The sequence below is a fragment of the Nannospalax galili genome, unplaced genomic scaffold (genome assembly GCF_000622305.1).
Source record: "Nannospalax galili isolate Female #2095 unplaced genomic scaffold, S.galili_v1.0 scaffold203, whole genome shotgun sequence".
Taxonomy (NCBI): Eukaryota; Metazoa; Chordata; class Mammalia; order Rodentia; family Spalacidae; genus Nannospalax; species Nannospalax galili.
Genome location: NW_008351640.1, coordinates 776779 through 784927, shown reverse-complemented (window position 1 = coordinate 784927; position 8149 = coordinate 776779).

The following is an 8149-nucleotide window of genomic DNA, read 5'->3' as shown; positions in this document are numbered from 1 at the left end:
ATTTCTTTTTGTGATATGGGTCTGTTTAAGCTGTTAATCTCTTCTTGATTTTGTTTTGGTGGTTCCCATGTCTTTAGATATCAGTCCATTACTTTTAGGTTTTCAAATTTAGTAGTATAGAGGTTTTTTTTTTTTTTTTTAATTATTCCCTTGTAACGTTCTGTATCTTTCTGGTGTCTGTTGTGATGTTTCCCCTTTCATCTCTTTTTTTGTTGATTTTGAGGTGCTCTTTCTTCTTTTTGGTTAACTGGGCTAGAGGTCTGCCAATCTTGTTTATATTTTCAAAGAAACAGCTCTTGGAATTGTTGACTTTTGTATTGTTTTCGTTGTTTCAATTTCATTAATTTCTGCCCTGATTTTTGTTATTTCTTCTTGTCTGCTGTGTTTGGGTTTCGTTTGCTGTTGCTTTCCAAGTGTGTTGAGTTTCAACGTTAAGTCATTTATTTGTGTTTTTTTCTGATTTTTTTGATGTAGGCACTTAGAGCTATAAACTTCCCTCTAAGGACTGCTTTCAGTGTCCCAGATGTTTTGTCATGTTGTATTGTCCTTTTCATTTATTCCAGCAATACTTTTATTTTCTTTTTTAATTTCTCTTTTGGACCATTCGTCATTCAGGAGTATGTTGTTTATTCTCCATGTGTTCATGTGGTGATTACGGCTTCTTCAGGTGTTGATTGTAATCTTTATTGCATTGTGGTCTGATAGAATGCATGGAATTATTTCAACATTTTGTATTTGTTGATTCTCGTTCTGCATGGAATTATTTCAGTCTTTTTGTATTTGATGAGGTTTGTTTTGTGCCCTAGTATATGTTCGGTTTTGGAGAAGGTTCCATGGGGTGCTGAGTAAAAAATATGTCCTTTGGTGCTTGGGTGAACTACTCAGTAGATGTCTGCTAAGTCCATTTAATATATGGTATTGTTTAATTCAGATGTCTCTCTGTTAATGCTCTTCCCTGTTGACCTATCTAATGGAGACAGTGGGGTACTGAAGTCATCTACTATTAATGACTTGGGATTAATCTTGGTCTTAAAGTCCTGTAGTATTGTTTTTATGAAGTTAGGTGTACCCGAGTTGGGTGAATATATGTTCATGATTGTAGTATCTTCTTAATTCATTGTTCCTTTGATCAAAATGAAGTGGTCCTCTTTGTCTCTTCTGATTAGTTTTAGTTTAAAGTGTATTTTGTCAGATACTAGAATTGCTACGCTTGCTCCCTTCTTAGTGCCATTTGTTTGGTATATATTTTTTTCCATCCTTTCACTTTGAGATAGTGTCTGTCCTTGAAAGTGAGATGATTTTCTAGCAGAGAACAAAAAGATGGGTTTTGTTTCTTAATCCATTCACACAGTCTGTGTCTTTTGACTGAGGCATTCAGTCCATTAATATTTAAAGTTATTAGTGAAAGATGGATGTTGAATCCTTTCATTTTATTTCTGTTTACATTCTTGATATAGCTCTACCTTTCCACAGTTATACCTTCATTGGAATTCTTTCTGTAATCCTTTGGGTATAGTCATTCCTTTCTTCAGCTCTTTGTATTGCTTCCAGAACTCTCTGAAGGGCTGGTTTTGTGGACATGAATTCCTTCAGCCTATTTATGTCAGGGAAGATTTTTCTGTTCCCCTTCAACTAAGATAGTTTTGCTAGGTAAAGTAATCTGGGTTGGCATCTATAATTATCTAGCACTGGGAATACTTTGGTCCAGGCTCTTCTGGCTTTCATAGTTTGCATTGAAAAGTCAGCTGTAATCCAGTGGATTTTCCTTTATACGTGAATTGTTGTTTCTCTTTTACAGTTTTCAGATTTGTCTCTATTTTGTACATGTAGTGTTTTACTATGAAGTGCCATGGAGAGTTTCTTTTCTGGTCCTGTCTGTTTGGTGTTCTATATGCTTCTTGTATTTGTATGGGCATATCTTTCTTTAATTTTGGGAAATTTTCTTCCACAATTCCGTTGAAGATCTGGTCCATGCCATTGTCTTGGGATTCTTCTCCTTCCTGTATGAATTTGTAAATTTGGTATTCGCCTATGATTCGTAAATTTGGTATTTTTATGGTGTCACACAATTCCTGTATGTTCCATTCTTGCGATTTCTTAAATTTTTCATAATCTTTGCTTGAGCAGTCTAGTTTGTCCAATTTATCATCCTGTCTTGATACTCTGTTTTCCATTTCGTTATCCTATTGGTGAGGCTTTCTCCTGTTGTTTCTAATTGGCTTACTGATTGTTTCACTTCCTTCTTCATTTCAGCCTGAGTATTCTTTAATATTTCTCTTTTCTGAATTCATTCAGAAGTTTATCCCTATCTTCCTTCAGTTCTTTGATTTCTTTTTTTTTGTGTGTTCTTTAAATTCATGGAATTCTTTTATCATGTTTATAATTGTTCTTTTGAGTTCCATGCCCTGCATTATCTCTAGGAGGTTCTCATTGTACTCCTCTAGGGGACTATTGATATTTGGTGGGGATATATTATTTTGTTTTTCATGTTATTCTTTTTTCTCTGTGATTTTGACATGTGAATTTCTTTTGTAGTTTCTGATTCTTCTGTGAGACTCAGGCCTTCAAGTTTAGGTCTGCTTCTTTTCGTGAACTTTATGTGTCTTTATAGTTTACTTTTTGGGCATGAAAATCTGGTTCGTCTAAGCTTCTGGTTCTCTCTTTTGATTTTATATTGGAGTGGCAGGATTGCTTTTGTCTTCAGGAGTTTCTACAGAGGCCCAATTCAGATGAGGGTCAGATGTTTTCAGGCTTTCTCCCAAGGTCTATGTCCCTCCAGGAATGATTTTGGCCTCAGGAATTTGGGGGTTGGACTGGCCTGTGAGCCTGGCCGAGGAAATATGAAGCTGGTGGCCGTGCCACCCAGAGATGCAAAGGCAGATGGGGCAGGAAGTGGCTCCAAGGACTCCTGGGGCCTGCACTGAGGAGCTGGGTTGGTCTGGATGCAAAGGATTAGGAAGAGGAAAGGTCAGCGCCCATGTCCAAGAAAGAAGCTGGAGGATGGTGCAGGCCCAGGGAAGCAGAGGGAGGTGAGGGCGAGTCCAGGCCCAGAAGCAGTGCTCCTGGGGCCCAGAGAAGGCACTACATTGGTCTGGATAAAAAGGGTCAGGGGTCATTTGTCTGGGGCCCCAAGACAAGGAATGAGGCAGGGCCCAAACTTGGAGGAGAGAAATGTGGGGTAGATGGGAGGGTGAATGAGGCTGGAGGAGTCAAGTCACCGAGGCGTGATGGACTTAACCTGGAGAGAGGTCTGCAGGGCCTCCAAATGTGTTGGAGTTAATTAAGATTTCAGAAGCAATTATTAATATCCAACTTTGGTTAAACACAACAATTTTCAGATACATTAAATCTTCAATAAAACTTTAACATTTTTAATTTCTTATTTTCAAAATAAGAAAGAGAATGATGCAAAACAAGCAAACAAATAAAGTTAAAAAGAAAAAAAAGTATGCATGGTGGTACATGCCTTTAATTCCAGCACTCAGGAGGCAGAAGCAGGCATATCTCTTAGCATGATCTTCAGGCCAGCTGGGACTACACCAAGACCCTGTCTCATTTAAAAAAAAAATCAAACCTATTAGACAATGATAAAAATGATAAATTAAATGGCATCTATGACTGTGTTTAAACATGTGGTTTTTATAAGAACCATCAACTCTCCAGAGTTCAACAATTTTTATGACAATTTGGGACATATTAATTCATTAAATAATCTCAGAATCCAATGAATCATCTGATATTATTAATCAGCAGACACATTAGATTTTCATCATGGTAAGGCAAAAAATTAATAATTGCAAAATTGTGGTAGAATATTTGATTTTGAAGGTTAGCTTAATAGTGCATAAGCATGTAAGTTTAGTGGCCTGTTTGACTCTGCATTATCAGTGAACATGATTGTGGAGTCCTGTAGCTCACAAGGGAGTTTTTTAGTTACTAGAAAATTCCCAGTGGCTCTAGAATTCTTTTAGGACAGGAGAGTCTACATTCTTTCATAGTGTCATGTATTTTACAAGTCCAATGTTTCCAAAGATGCTCATTTTCCCTAATGTATGAATTTCATTTTTTGTTTGTTTGAAGAAGCTAAAGTGTCTTTACTTGCAGATGATATGATTTACTTAAAAGATCCTAAAGACTCCACCAGAAAAGTCCTAAAGAAAATAAATACACTCAGCAAAGGAGCAGTAAATAAAATTAACACTCCCCAATCAGTAGGTCCTATATACCACCAACAAACACATCGAGAAAGAAATCTAGGAAATGATACCATTCAGAATGGCCTCAGATCCAAAAAAACTAGCTTGGAATAAATGCAACAATGGAAGTGAAATACATGTACAATAAAAACTTTAAGACATTGAAGAAAGAAATTGATCAGCAGATAGAAAGACCTCCCATTGTAATAGATCAGTAGGTTTAATAATATGAAAATTACCATTCTATTAAAAGCAATCTACAAATTCAATACCATACTCCTTAAAATTCCAACACAATTCTGCACATAAATTGAAAAACTAATCTCAAATTTCACATGGAACCAAAAATTCCAAGACCTCCAATATAATCCAGAACAATAAAAGAGCAGCTGGAGGCGTTATCATTTCTGATCGTAAATTATAGTACTGAGATATAGTAATAGAAACAGCATGGTATGTAAGTGGGTGTGATTGTCTTTCACAGAGTTCAAAAAGGATTATGATTCCTTGGGCTGGAGTTATAGGAATTCTGAGGATGCATTGGTCTGTTGGTTTGGAACTGGAATCACAACTCCAGTCCTCATGATTGCACAGCAAGTGTTCTTAACCACTGAGCAATTTCTCTGGCTGCCAATGAAAATTTCTTCACTGTATGAATTGATTACCTGATTTAGATAGCTAAGACTTTTGAAAATCCCTCTCTTCTTAAGGTAGGTTTAGAATACCTTAAGATATGGGCATAGTTTTATAGTCTGAGTGATTATGGCCTTCAAAATAAACATGCTGAAACTTAATCAGTAACATGATTTGACTTCAGGGAGGAGGCTTTAGGAAGACTACCTGAAATGATATGAGGATACTATACAAGCTACCAAGAGTGAAAAAAACCTATGGTCCTACCCAGGTGTAAAGCCTAATAAACAACAATGACTGGTTCAGCAAACTATTTCTAGTGGAGTGGTAGCAGTACTTTTATCTTGGGTGTAACCAACTGTCTAATTGGTATAAAGTCCCATTCATCAGGGGGACTCTAACCATAGCCAAGAACACACAACTGGAAAAGTTGGAGATCTTAGAGAGAAACTTACACTTGCCAGATCCCTAGACCAACATATTTTCTCACTTTATTCTAAATTTGTCTCCTTATATTTACAGAAAGAAAATACCTTTAACCCCTTATCAAAGAAGTTTCTTTTGGCAGGGCATGGTGGCACATGCCTTTAATTCCAGCACTTGGGAGGCAGAGGCAGAGGCAGGCAGATCTTTGTGAGTTCAAGGCCAGCCTGGTCTACATAGCAAGTTCCAGGCCAGCTGGAGCTACAGGGAGACCCAGTCAAAAAAGAAAGAAGTTTCGTTTGCAATAGGTAAAGACTATAAGAGTTCCAGAACTGGTCAAATGCAGATGACAAGTTCTGTGAGAACTGGTTATACATACGATGTTATACAGTTATACATACGATGAATGAATCTCTCTATTCTTACTAGAAATGTTTCCTTATACAGCAGATGGTGATTAATACAAAATCCACAATTGATCAAAGTGCAGAAAACAAGAGGTCAGAGTGCTTTGTTCTGATTAGAACACTTATTTCAAGACTTTCTGCTTCCAAAGGCTTGGGGATCATTGTGGAAGAGAAGGCAGAAAGACTATAAGAGTCAGATGGTGGTTGACCCCAAGGAAAAACGGTTTTCTAGACAGATGGTCAGTTACTCATATGCACACTCACAGCAATGATCACATTATACACTAGTCATATTCAAGATCAAACCAGACAAAATCCCAGCATAGATGTGGGGAAGTGTTAAGAAATCCCAACCCAACCTGAGGACCATTTGGCAATTGATTATTCCTGGGACGAGCAAAGATTATCTTGCATGGATGGAAATTGTGATGGGCCCAGTGCATGGACCTGTACTGAAGGACATTTGGGGACACAAATCAGACTCTGTAAGCCATGTTTTATGTATATGAGAGTACATTAAATCAAGCAGGGGTACAAAAGGGAGGGAATCTAAATAACATCAAGCTATATTATAGACCTTTGAAAGTAATTTGGTCAGATAGCCCATGAATAGCACCTGTATAGAAGAAGCCACAGAAAGTATTTTTGCTCCTTCTTCTATGTGTTAACAAGACTAGGAGATGCCATCTGCACAACCCTTAATATACGCCTTCACTAGATATTAAAGTTACCTCTCCTTTAATCTTGAACTTCTTTAGCCTGTAGGAACATGGGAACTAAATGACCCGTGTTTATAACTTACCCAGTTTATAGTATTTTTATAGCAGGATTAATGGACTAAAGCTCACAAGATGGAAATAAAAGCATTGTTTCTTCTGATAGAGCCACAGGGAGATGAGGCTTATGTTTACAGCAACGCAGAATTGTTAATGCTTCACTACTAAATTGGACATAATTTTGCAATAGTCCTTCTAATGCCTGGACCAATTATAGGACTCTCTAAAAAGGTAAAATAATATACTGCCTGTAGGTTGTCACAAGTCAATTTTATTGTAAGACAGAGTTCAACTGAACATATTTATTCTGTTTCCTCATCCAAGTTCACCAACAATACCAGTCATCTTTCTATGTGTAAATAAGAAGAGAAAAGGGAGAAAAAGGGAGGCCAAGACTCCATTTTTCCAAGAAATATTTCTACCTATGACAACATAAGAACAAATAATGTCTTTAAAGAAAAAATGTGATTAAACCACTAAAAATTCAAATTACTAAATTATCCTTTTTTTCCCTAAAATGAACATAGCCTAGAAACCATGAACTTGTCTACTTCAAGGCATTATCATTTTCTAGTTGCTTATTCAATAATTTTAGAAATTATATACTCTGGATGAGAGGATAAAACACTGACTATTATATATTACAGCTCATAATCTAGTTACTGATTAAATGATCATAGAGCATTGCCATAGGTGCAATGGCTAAGATACTTCTGAGTCATTATTGAGAGAAAAATTTAGCAGTGCTCTTGCTTCAAAGAAAAAAGACATTTCCTGATAGTTATTTCTAAGCACAATCTTAGATATCAGGGAGAAATTCAAGTTAAACACAAATGTGAGGAAGAGGGCATCCCAAACATGGACAAAGAGCAAGTTTCAAATTCATGAAGCAACATGCTCTTGAGAGAATGTTCCTGGTAAGTTGTCACATTGCTATAGTACTACCTGCATCATAGGGTACCTCAACAGTAAAGCATGGAGGTAGCCTGTGTTCAGAGTACAGAAAAGCATTGATGTGTCAGAAATAGAAGGTTAGACTGCAGAGGAGATTGAAAAATTTTAAAGAATAAGCAAAAGAAACACAATAAAATACAACACAAAAAGGGAATATATTGACATATATAATTTTAATGACTAGTGTTGAAACTTCTAGAGGCACATTAATGTAATAAAGTCATATATAATAGCAAGAGTAGGAAATCAGTTCCATAATCATGATTAAATATTTAGTTCTTCTTCTTGTTTTTTGACATTGTTCCCTTAGTCCCAGTCTATGTGGAATTCACTATTTGGACCACTAGTTTGCCCTGGATCTCACAGAGATCAGCTTGACTCTGCCTCCTTCCCAAAGGCTAGGATTAAAGGTGTGTGCCACCATCCCCTGCTCTTGAGGAAGCATTTAGGATGGAGCAACAACGAATAGATTTTGATCCCTGAAGTAATTATATAAACCTCAATCATTACATAAACCTGAACTTTTCATTTTTTTAGATAAAAAAATTATACATAATAGATCAAGAAAAATATCTCTAGATAAGGTTTATTTGAGACCAACTGGTCATTACCCAAGATTTATCTGCAAGACACACAGTAATTAAAAATGCCAGAATCGTGGAACTAACCTTCTTGGATGTTTAACAGACATACCTTGAGATCTATACTAATTGGGTCAGAGGGACACAAAGGACACTTTTTGCTCCTTGCCCTCCTGGGT